This window comes from Sitophilus oryzae, unplaced genomic scaffold (genome assembly GCF_002938485.1).
Source record: "Sitophilus oryzae breed Bouriz unplaced genomic scaffold, Soryzae_2.0 scaffold_483_pilon_pilon, whole genome shotgun sequence".
Lineage (NCBI taxonomy): Eukaryota > Metazoa > Arthropoda > Insecta > Coleoptera > Curculionidae > Sitophilus > Sitophilus oryzae.
The window spans coordinates 299,846-312,014 of NW_022147066.1; the positions used below are offsets into that span (position 1 = coordinate 299,846).

Genomic DNA, 12,169 nt, shown 5'->3' on the forward strand with positions numbered 1-12,169 from the left:
CGGCATCTCTACAGCCAGAAATCAACAGAAGAATTAAGTTAGCATGGAGTACTCATGGAAGAAACTCAATCATATTCAAATCTAGAATGCCACTCTATCTAAAGAAGAAAACATTCAACCAATGTGTACTACCAGTCATGACCTATGCATGTGAAACCTGGACACTTAAAACGGGCATCATAAGGAAACTGCAGGTCGCACAACGCTCGATGGAACGAAAGATGCTGGGAATAAACAGAAAGTAAGAGACTGTAAAAGAATAGAGTGGATACGAAAAAAGACCCAGATAATAGACGTCATCCACAGAATCAAATCCCTCAAATGGCAATATAAGCAGAACACCTGGCAAGAAGAACGGGCAACAGATGGATCACAAAAATTACAGCATTGTACCCACGAGGAATTAAAGAGATCTAGAAGAAGACCGAACCTGAGATGGGACCATGATATTAGGAAATTAGCAGGGATAACTTGGGCTCGCATAGCCAACAATAGACAACAATGGGCTCAACTACAAAGAGAATATCTAAATATTTGAGAGAGAGGCTATACTATAACTGGAAATGGTTGAATATAATGAATAAATAAATTATAATATACAATTATAATATCCTTATTAATATATGCCGCTAAGGACCTTTATTATAATAGGAGAATAGTTAATTCTGGTAATGTTGCTAAAGAAACATGGTCTATTGTGAATGAATTGAGAAACAAAGCTTCTACGTCTAGCAATATCTCTACCTCACCTGAGAACCTTAACAATTACTTTGTAAATGTAGCGAAAAACTTAACTAATACCATATGTCCTTTTCATGATCCACTTTCATATCTCTCTAATGATAATGTAAACTTACACCGTTTCTTTTTTTCGCCCGTAGTTTTAGAAGAGCTTCGCAGTACAATTAATACCATCAAAAATAAATCCTCTTCTGGGACCGACGGGCTAACTTTAAAAATGTTTTCGAATCTATCAGAAAGCACTCTGAATCACCTACCTACTTTAATAAACATGTCATTCCAAAATGGTATTTTTCCAAAATGTCTTAAGACGGCAATAATCATTCCTCTGCATAAAGGAGGAGACAAAGATGAAGCTTCTAACTATCGCCCAATTGCACTCCTTCCAACGCTATCTAAGATCATAGAAAGGTTGGTTAAAAGAAGGCTGGTATCTTTTCTGTTTAAGTACAAAATACTTACTGAATATCAATTTGGATTTCTAAGCAACAAGGCCACAAATGACGCTATGTTTTCCTTCCTTAATAAAGTTTACTCCAGCCTAAATAACCATCATTCTACAGCAACAATTTTCTGTGATTTTTCTAAGGCGTTCGATTGTGTAAGTCATAAGATCCTAATTAATAAACTGCAGCACTATGGGTTCAGGGGATCATCTCTCGAATGGTTTAAGACGTATCTGAGCAACAGAAGTCAACTTGTGAGGGTGGATACCACGTTGTCTTCTAGCAAGCCAATAGAATGTGGAGTACAACAAGGCTCAGTACTAGGCCCTATTTTGTTTCTTCTTTTTATTAACGACATTGCTAACATAAACATCAGTGGCAAAATATGTCTTTTTGCGGACGACACTAGCTTCACTTGAAGCAACAACGACATCACGGCACTCCATAGGATTATATAAAATGACTTAATCACCATTAAATCTTGATACGATTCGAACCTCCTAAGTCTCAACATTTCTAAAACTAAACCTTTGTCGTATAAAAACTCGCTGCAGCCTTTTGTACTTAACAACACCACCATTGACGTCGTAAAATCTGTAAAATTCTTAGGGCTTGTTGTAGACAATTCTCTGAAATGGGACATACATATCGAAGCTTTGTCGAAAAAATTGAGCTCTGCTTGTTTTGCATTAAGGTCTGTTTCTAAGGAGCTTAACTTGTCAGTGGCTAGAACTGTTTATTATGCACTTTTTGAGTCGCACCTCAGGTATGCCCTTCCATTCTGGGGTACGTGTTGTGCGACTCAATTTGATCGCATTTTCAAGCTCCAGAAGAGAGCTGTTCGATATTCACTGGGACTAAACAGCAGAACTCATTGCCGGGGCTTTTTTAAAGAATTAAAAATATTGACTCTCCCTTCCTTATTTATATTTGAATCCGTTTGCCTAATACGTAAACATGTATCAGCTTCTCAAGAAAGGCCAACTCACACTTATCCATTCAGGAACGCGGAGCAAGATCTTTATCTACCTACCCCACTCTCAGAGTTAGTTAAAAGTTCAATATTATACAACTCGAAAAAATGCATAATCACCTGCCATTTGAAATCAAATCCATAACATCATTTTTTTCATTTCGCAAAGCATTGAACTCTTATTTACTAGACAAGGCTTTCTACGCCGTAAGTGAATTATATTTTGAAAATCGAATTTGATCTTGTAAACACTGGTCTAATGTTTGCTATTGCTATATTTACTAATGACATCGAAATAAATTTATTTAGAGGTCATTGATATTTACTATAAACTAAATATTTTTTAATATTATTTTTATTTTTTTCTTCTTTGACATTGTAAACATTTATAAATGTTTATTTTAAACTATAAGACTGACAGTATTATTTGTATAATGTTTTGTATTATCTTTTGTTTGTTTGTTTGTGTACCTTGTTTGTTTACTTTGTTTGTTTAGTTTACCTTTGTCTACAAATTGAAAAATTTTTTGACAATAAAGGCATTTATTTATTTATATATTTTATTTATTTATTTATCTCCTTATAATATATATAAGCCTCCCTTAAAAAGAGAGTTTGTGAGGGAGGCTACACTATAATTGGAAATGGTTGAATAAGCTGAAAATGATGATGATGATGATAAAGAATAAAATTAAATGTAAAAAATAAAATTAAAAACGATTAATTTATTATTCGATGGAATAATAAATTAAAAGAATATTTGTGAAACAATTAAAATTGCAATTTTTATATTAACACTATGTCACACTGTGGTGTCAACCGGTAACAATTTGATCCCTGATATTATTGGTCCTTGTCTCTTTACTCATTGGCTTTTATATTTATGGATTTACTCATTCTTTATATATCTACTGGAATAATTTTTGCAATTTTAGCAACAAAATAAATTGCACTGAAACATTTTAATTAAACGAAATATTTTTTCGAGAAACGCTTTTTTTGAGCTAATCAATTTTTCCGGTAGTTTTACGCCTATTTATATCGCAATGCAAAAAAAAAACGTATTTTTGTTGAAATGCCATTTTTACGTGACATACAAAATAAAACATGCCGGACCTTTTTTGTTAAACGAATCAATAAACAATGGTCGAGAGATAGTTTTGTGAAAAGTACCATTAATCAAATTTAGTTCGTATCTCTGTCTACTATTTTTTAAATGAAACTCTACAATTTGATTAATTATAGCTTTGATGTAGGCTACGGACCAGTCAATTTTTATCACGATTTTCACACATTTGAAAATAAGCTTCGTTTTTTGTCCAGAAAAAAAAGATTATTTAATGCTTTTTTGCTTTTTATCTTTTGTAATTTTTCTGTCCTGCCTGCATTCAACTATTTGTAAAATCCAGTTTATTTCGAATACTTACTTTGCTTTTGAGTTAACTAATTGGAATGTAATTGATGGTAATTTATTTGTTAAGAAGTTTTTAGATCAGATAATTTGACTGAAATATATGGAGTTCTATCAAATTATGAGGTAGTGCTAGAAGGACCTTAGAATTTTGATGACTGTGAGTGAGTCGCTGGCGAAGTTAAAAAAGTTTGACTAGAAAAAATTCATAATCCTTGGATTATTGTTTGTACATTCATATTTCTACCTATTCTTCATTTCTACCCTTTTCTTGACTTGAAAGTCAGTAACCGGTAGTGGCAAGGCAGCTAACTTTTAATCCATAAAGATATTTAGATTGAGTTGGAGAATATTTATGCTCAAATTTATGTAGGGTTGGTAGCAGTTTTCACCCTTCCCGTACTTTTTCTTGATTTTTGTGAAAGTTAAATGTTAAAGCACTAAGCAAAACATAGACACTCAAAATCTCATTCATATTAGAATAAGTGTATTTAAAATATCTGGAAAATGTTTATTTTTTAAGTTTTATGCACTCTAGCGGACATACGATGCAATTTTGTATAGATAAATTGTGTCCAAGGAATATTGGGACCCCCTGTATATTGTGATGTCAATCGACACGTGATCGTAAAACATTTTCAATCAATCATGAATCAATCATTGTCAAAAATGAAAATAATAAATTAGATAAAGGAACTATTATAAAAGGACTGTCGTCAAGAATGAAGCTGAAAAGTTAAATGTCTAATTGGGTGCTCGTCTTTGTTGCATGAAATGAAATGAATAACGAAAGGAGAGAATGAGATAATTCATTAATCAGAAACAAAAAAGATCTGATAATAAAGCAGACTTGGCATTTTGTCCCCTCTGATTTCAAGAAAAATTTGGTTTTGTCTCCGGATTTTAATTATAGAAAATGGATTTTGTTTCGCGCCAACTCGGAAGAGATAGAGCTGTTAAGAATATGATACAATAAAGTAAAACTAGACGAACTTATTTTGAAGGTATAGTAAAACGGACAGCTAACTTTTAATTTATAAAGATATTTCGAGATTTTTCTTTTTTTTTATTTATAAGCATCTTATAAGCAAGCTACCTAAAATCCATTACTAGGTATTGTGGTAATCTAGCCAGTTATAGTATGTCCTCATGTGTAGTGAAAATTAATATTCTTGCTTTATCAACAACGAAGTTAAAGGGTGGTGAAAAGTGCCGCTAATACCTTCGAGAAAAGGATGGTACGGCTGTGTTCGACTTGGCAGATGACAGATATATATTTAATAGCGTGTACCTACCCGCGACTTCGTTCGCGTCGAATTAATCATTTGTAATGGTGATGATAAAGCAAAGCAAGAATTTCCATTAACATACAAACTGGATAAAATTTTCTCACATTTATGTCAGGATGAGAAAAAACAAAATGGCGATATTATTATATAACTTGGTAATATGTGAGGGGTCGTTTCATCTCGTTGGAATTTGACTTTCGAAAAATGCGTTTGCCAAAAATAAGCTTTTTATGCCAAGCAGTTTAAGCAGAATCGGGGTTAATCAATTACCCAACTTTTCGCAACACCATGGATGATTTTTTAAAAAATTTCAAAATATGTAAAAGAACAAAATAAATTATGCGTATCCAAGCGTTTTCCAGAAAAACTCACCGGTTTTTAAATAATAAATATTCTAATATTTGAGGGGCGGTTTCACCCCCTTAGAATTCGAGTTTCGAAAAATCCCTTCTTATCGAACCTCTACACCCTAAAGTCAATCCGTTTTCCAAAAATCAGCTTTTTACGTCAAGCGCTTTAAGCAGGATCGTGATTAATGAATGACCAGATTTTTCGAAACACCCTGTATACATTTTTAAAAATCTTAAAATATGTAAAAAAAACAAAATAAAATATACGTGTTTAAGCGTTTAATTGTAATATTTGAGTAGTGGTTTCACCCCCTTGGAACTGAAATTTCGAAAAATCTCTTCTTATCCAACCTCTACACCCTAGAATCAACCTGTATGCCAAAATTGAGCTTCTTACGTTGAGTGGTTTGAGCAGGATCGTGATTAATCAATATGTCAGTCACTTAAGGATTTTATATATTAGTATAGATTTACGTTTTTGCCATTTAAAAATAAAAATGCCAGGTTCTCTAAAATTCTGCCTTTATTTAGTTCTTCTTTATCTGTATTTTTTACCTCCAATTAAGTTATTTTAGAACAAAACTCTTTTGTATAAAAAATTACGGTTCAAGCCGGACGCAGCATCCCTTCTTTTCTTACCCCCCGCATGCGTCTTTCCATCTGCGTAGCGCTTATTTTTAATTCAGAAAAGTTTGCGAAAAGCCCCAGGTATGGCCCCGAGCCTAATTGCATTAAGAATCAAAACAAAAACGATGATTCGCGAGCCGTTTGAAAAGGAATAAATTAGGGAGACTGTGGCGAGAAAGAATTCTGAAAAATGGAAATTGTAATTAGACCTTCGTGGTTGGCCGAAAAAAAGAATCAGAAACAAAGGGATTATAATTAGTAAGATAATTGGTTGATAAATAAAATATAACAGTTAAAAAGACACAATATATTGAAGAAACAGACATGAAATAGTCATGTCTGCCAGCGCGATCCCGGGGCTTAAAGCGGGGGCGGCCAATCGAAAGGGTGAAATTTTGACACTAAAAATATCATAAGGTACACGTGTTATAATTGCGAAAATAGCTTTTATTTATTATTAAGAAACGTGGAAAATTGTTGGCAGACATTTTTCTAGTCGCTAAAATGACGACAGACAACGCGAACGAGGCACGACATTTTAAAAATTATTAAAAATGAAATTTGAAGAATGAAAAAAATTATGCCATATTTGCATGCCGATTGGTGAAATTTCATATTTATTTATTTTAAAAGTCGTATGTAAAAGGGCAGACAAAAAGATCGTGGCTCAATCAGCAGCAGACGGTTATCAAAAGCGCGATATTACTCTATCGCTTTATTCAGGGAACGCTGGCCGCCTCATCCATTTAAGTATAGATAAATCATATAATATACGATTATATTATAAATATATTTTTTTATTATTTCAATAACGATTTTTTTGTCTGCCCTTTTGCATACGGCTTTTTAAATTAATTGATAATAAACATGACATTCCACCAACCGACATGCATATGTATGCGATGATTTTCTTTTGCCAAAATTCTATGCCTCTTTCGCGTTGTCTGCCGGCATTTCAGCCACGAGAAAAATGTCTGTCAACAATTTTACACGTTTTCTAATAATAAATAAAAGCTATTTGGCATTATAACTCGTGTACCTTATAATATTTTTAGAGTCAAAATTTCACCCTTTCGATTGGCCGCCCCCGCTTTAAGCCCCGGGATCGCGCTGGCAGACATGACTATTTCACAATGGCTACACAAAAGGACACTTCACACAAAAAAATAGCCATGTAACGATGATAAGGTTTTTTTATGTAGCCAGCTCTCGGTCTATTTATATATTCGATCTATTTAAAAATATGCTTCAAAAAATTAATAAATTTTTAATTAATTAACGTTCGGTTTTATTTCTGAATGATGAATTATATTATATTATATTTGATTTTTTATTGTCCATTGAATATTGAAAATCCCTGTATATTTTGTAGGTCTGCTTCGGAAAAATAAATGCTCCAAAATTTTTTTTAAAAAACTATGCGATGTGACGTTTTTTACAAGGACAAAAATGTAGTAAATACTAGAGGGACCATTTTACAAAAAGAAAATCTGTCGTCGGTGGAGTTGGAAAATATTTATGCTCAAATTTATGAGGGGTTAGGTTGTAGTTTTCACACTTCCCGTACTTTTTCTTGATTTTTGTGAAAGTCAAATGTTAAATCAACCACTAAGCAAAACATAGACACCCATAATCTCATTCAAATTAGAATAGAATACATTAAAATACGCAACCAACTGTCCAATCAGGTATTGTGCAATCACGTGATGCTTTTGTCGTATGACGGTTAAATCTTTGGTTAGAGTTTTTGTTGTTGTTTTACCCTTTTTTACCGAAGAGTTTTTACCTGTTTTTACATCATATTTTTCTATTTACATCAGATTTATATTTTGTAATTGCCTATCAGACAGTACGTATTTAGAAAAATAATAAGAATTAGAATCGTGTTTTTTTTTAAATTCTGGATATTAATTGGAACTCTTAGTAACATTACTGCTTTTGATATAAAAAGTGCATTTTTGATTATTTACTTGGGTTAGGATATTAAAATATTGGTTGGATTGTACGACATAAATACATGTAGGTATGATTATTTATATAAATATATATGTATGTATTTATAAAGCTTACTAACTGTTTTGCATTTTCAGTTTTTGATTAGACATTTGATTTTATTTGTGAAATGCCCACAAAAAAGCCCACAAAATGCCCACAAAATGATTCAACATCAGTGTGTTTGCTGCATAATGGGTCATTCCTGCTGAATTTTTAGATCATTTGAAGACTACACGGGAAAAACCAGATATGTTACATTTTCATAGAAATTGATACCGACACAACTTTATAGGCAAGTGTTAGCATTATTCGAGGTACCATCAAAGAAAGCAATAATAATACGCTTAGTCCAGGAGATATTACAGCTTAGTTATTTTGCCCTACAGGAGAAAAATCAGAGTAGTCCACTCGTAATTGCATTTTCTCGGCTCCAGTTAAAATGAACAAAGCTGGTTTTTCCTGTGGTCTTGTATCTGTGGTGTATTTGCAATAACGTAAATAAATGTTTATACATATGTATGTGATGACTAAATTGGTGTTAAGGAAATAAAAGTTTTTCGATATTAATATATACCTATATATATTTATTTTGAAATAAATTACACTTTTAACAGTTTAATGGAATTTTTAAAGCCAGTTATAATATTTATAATTTAAAAACTTGAAATCATGTGAATATAATCATGCATTAAACCACAGAGTAGATTTTAGTGTTAACGTTATATAACTTGTAAGTAAAATAATAAATAAAACAAATATGAAATAACCAACAATTCTAATGTATATATTAAAATACAGTACAATAATAGACCCTCACTTAACATAGAATAATATTCTACCCAACTCAGTACTACGTCCAACATGAGTTTCAAATATATTGGGCCCTAATCGTTCCTGAAAATAGTATTTTTTTTACATTGTTATACCATATTCTAAACTATTTAATATTTAAGTCACTTAAAAAGTTAATTTGTATTGAATAATTGTCTACCATTAAAGCAAATTTGGACTAGTATTCTTGATGGGCATATTCTGTGTATGGAAAAAGGTACTTCCTCCAGATTTTGCGTTCAACCAATTTATTCTCTAAACCTGAAACATCTACGTATAAAAAATAGACAGGTCACTAATTATAATAAAATTTACCCTTAGAGTTACTTCTATTACAAGCAATTTCCATTGGTATACTTTTCCATGACAAGTAATCAACTTCCTAACATTTTTTAATTGATGTAATACTTCCTCATGATGCGAAAAGAAAATCTTTTCGTTAGCACACAAAGAACAAACGATATGTTGGCTTACTTTCAGATTAGTTACTTTTTCATAGATATCCTCATGTCAATTCAAAGACGATGAACATAAAAATGATCATCACATGAAACATCACAAACTAAAAACCTAATAAATAAGTTTATATCGAATATAGAAATAAATTTAGTGTTCTTACCTATTATCGTCCAAATCCACGTTAATAGATAATTAATTTTTTTGGATTTTTATCTTTTATTTTTAAATATATTTTTCGAACTGCTGGTTTTAGTAATTATTAAATTAAACGAACTAAAAAGTCAAAAATAATAAATAATAAACAATCCTCAATTCTCTTCTCAATTGTCAATTTTCTCCAGGTACCGAACATCATCGATACCGCACGATCTACGACGATTACTTCTTTGATCTGATTGGACAGTTCAAGGACGGTTGGTTGCGTATTTTAATGTATCCTAATTAGAATAAGGGTATTTAAAATATCTGGAAAAATAGCGAACAAACGAAGCAACTTTATATAGGTAAATTGCATCCAATGAACTTATTATGATTCTAAAAATACGTAGTAGTTCTATGTTCAATAGGGTGAGCCAAAAAAACTGACCTATGGAATTTATGGATCAAAATGAACCTAATAACCGCGAAAAAAAATATCCCCGGAAGGCAGGATTTTTAGCTCAATAATTCGTATATTTGAAAGCTTTGAAAAGTGAAGAAATGCAGTTTTAGTGTTTACTTAGTGATGTTTTTCACTTTTCAAAGCTTTCAAATATACTAATAATTGAATTGAAAAAAATACTCTCAGATATGTTTTTTAGGAAATTTTATGCTCTACAAGAATCCGCGGTGTATTTTTTTTTATCGTAAACCGTTTCAAAGTTATGGTACTTTTAATAGAAAAAGATTTTTTACGTGTTATTTAAATTGAAAACTTTGATTCACTTTATTTACCGACACTTTTAACACCGACATATTTAAAATTGAGTTAAAAATCCTGCCTTCCGGGGATATTTTTTTGTCGATTATTAGGTTCATCTTAACCCATAAATTTGATAGGTTAGTTTTTTGGCTTACCCTAATACCCAAGGAATATTGGGACACCCTGTATATTGTGATGTCAATCGACACGTGAACGTAAAACATTATCAATCAATCATTGTCAAAAATGAAAATAATAAATTAGATAAAGGAAATAGTATAAAAAGAGATTCGAAAGGACTGTCGTCAAGAATGAAACTGAAAAGTTAAATGTCTAATTGGGTGCTCGTCCTTGTTGCATGAAATGAAATGAATAACGAAAGGAGAGAATGAGATAATTCATTAATCAGAAACAAAAAAGATCTGATAATAAAGCAGACCTGGCATTTTGTCCCCTCTGATTTCAAGAAAAATTGGTTTTGTCTCCGGATTTTAATTATAGAAAATGGATTTTGTTTCGAGCTCCAACTCGGGAAGAGAGCTGTTAAGAAGACGATACAATACAGCGAAACTAGACGAACTTAATTTGAAAATATAGTGAGACGTTTTTAAATTTAAAATATATCAAGAGGCCCATTTCATAGCTGTCTCAATACTCATTTAATTATTATACAAATATGTGACAAGTTTTTTTTAATTACTTTTATATTTCCTAGAAAATTAAAATATTTTAAATGGTTTCAAAAAAATAAGAACTAATATAAATAAGGTATTTTAAAATATAATAGGATATTATCAAAATAAAAATTAGTTCACCACAATACATCAAATCACTCAGATGAGGAAGAGACGCAAATGATATAAATTAACATTCATAAATTAGGAGTTTATATAGGCTTGGAGCATTTTCCGTCGGTGCTGCCACCATCGGAGAATATCGTAAACAACCAGGGTCGCGGATATGCTATGATATAATTAAATTTATTACCCGCTAATAGATATTTAAAAACATTATAACTTTTATATTTTTTATTCAAGCTAATACAACTTTTTCGATGAGGTTAACTATAGCAGCTAGTTTTACGTACCGATTTTGCTAGCGGAGGCATAATTGGAGCAATTTTGATTATAACGTTCTTTTTAAAGGTACATAATAATTGACATACATGTCAAGTAGTGAATTGCTATGGCGATCTAGCAAGTCGGACAGAGCAAAAATACGTATTTATTACATAACTAGTAATCCGACGCTAGATTTTATGCGTTTGGGAAAATACTTGTTCTTCTCTCTTTATTAAGTATATCTTATTTCACTGAGGGCATTGGCGGTCCTCGTCGTACACACAAAAATCCGCACCCAAGGCCAGCAATGCTGACACTAGTATATTGCTTCAATCATCGAAAAGGAAAAACTATTGTGACATTTAAACCAATTAAAACGAAGACATATGTATATGAATGTTTTCTTATTCTTTCTTTTTTTGCTTATTTAATTTTTATTCGAAAGCAGACCCGTGGGAGAACGATTTAGAAAAGAGAATTCTAAACTGAGATCTTAAAATACGAAACTTATATTGAATATCAACATAAAAAAATCCCACAATGTATTTAATAGTAAAATTAATAAATTATTGCTACTACGGAAAATGTCTTATAAAATTACCTTAAATGTTTTGCCACAGCTAATCATACTTATAGTCGATTATTAACGAAGAAGAATGTGATATTAATTAAATGATGAGATATCGTACTAGAAAAAATGCAAAAATAAATAGATCAAAGAAAAAATATAAGAAGAAATATTGGAAAAGAATGAAAATAAAGAAAATAAAATAAAAAAGGATAAAAAATTAGGTTGTTCAAGAAATTCATATAAAATACAACAAACCTGGGATTAAATATGCACAAGTTCCTATAAGATTCTTTTTCTTTACTAGAGTGTTACGTCCATTTTTTATTTTTTAATTTTAAATTAATATTTGTGTTTTTTTTACCATGATGAATTTGAATTTTCAAAAATCTCAATAGTATTTTTATAAAATTTTTCTAATGAAAATGATGCAACGATAATAAAACCTCAATTACATGAAAATATAATATAATTAAAAAATAACAATCTTTATATTACTTAAAAAAATATTGCGCTG

General features: G+C 31.1%; 1 long non-coding RNA gene across 1 annotated transcript; it reads right to left on the reverse strand.

Moving 5' to 3' along the window:
- Nucleotides 1-8,746: 8,746 nt before the first annotated feature.
- LOC115886332 lies at nucleotides 8,747-9,306 on the reverse strand. The gene is made up of 3 exons (XR_004050876.1): nucleotides 9,283-9,306; nucleotides 8,979-9,233; nucleotides 8,747-8,924 (listed from the first exon to the last, which is right to left on the reverse strand). It is a non-coding gene; the product is annotated as an uncharacterized LOC115886332 (long non-coding RNA).
- Nucleotides 9,307-12,169: the final 2,863 nt, after the last annotated feature.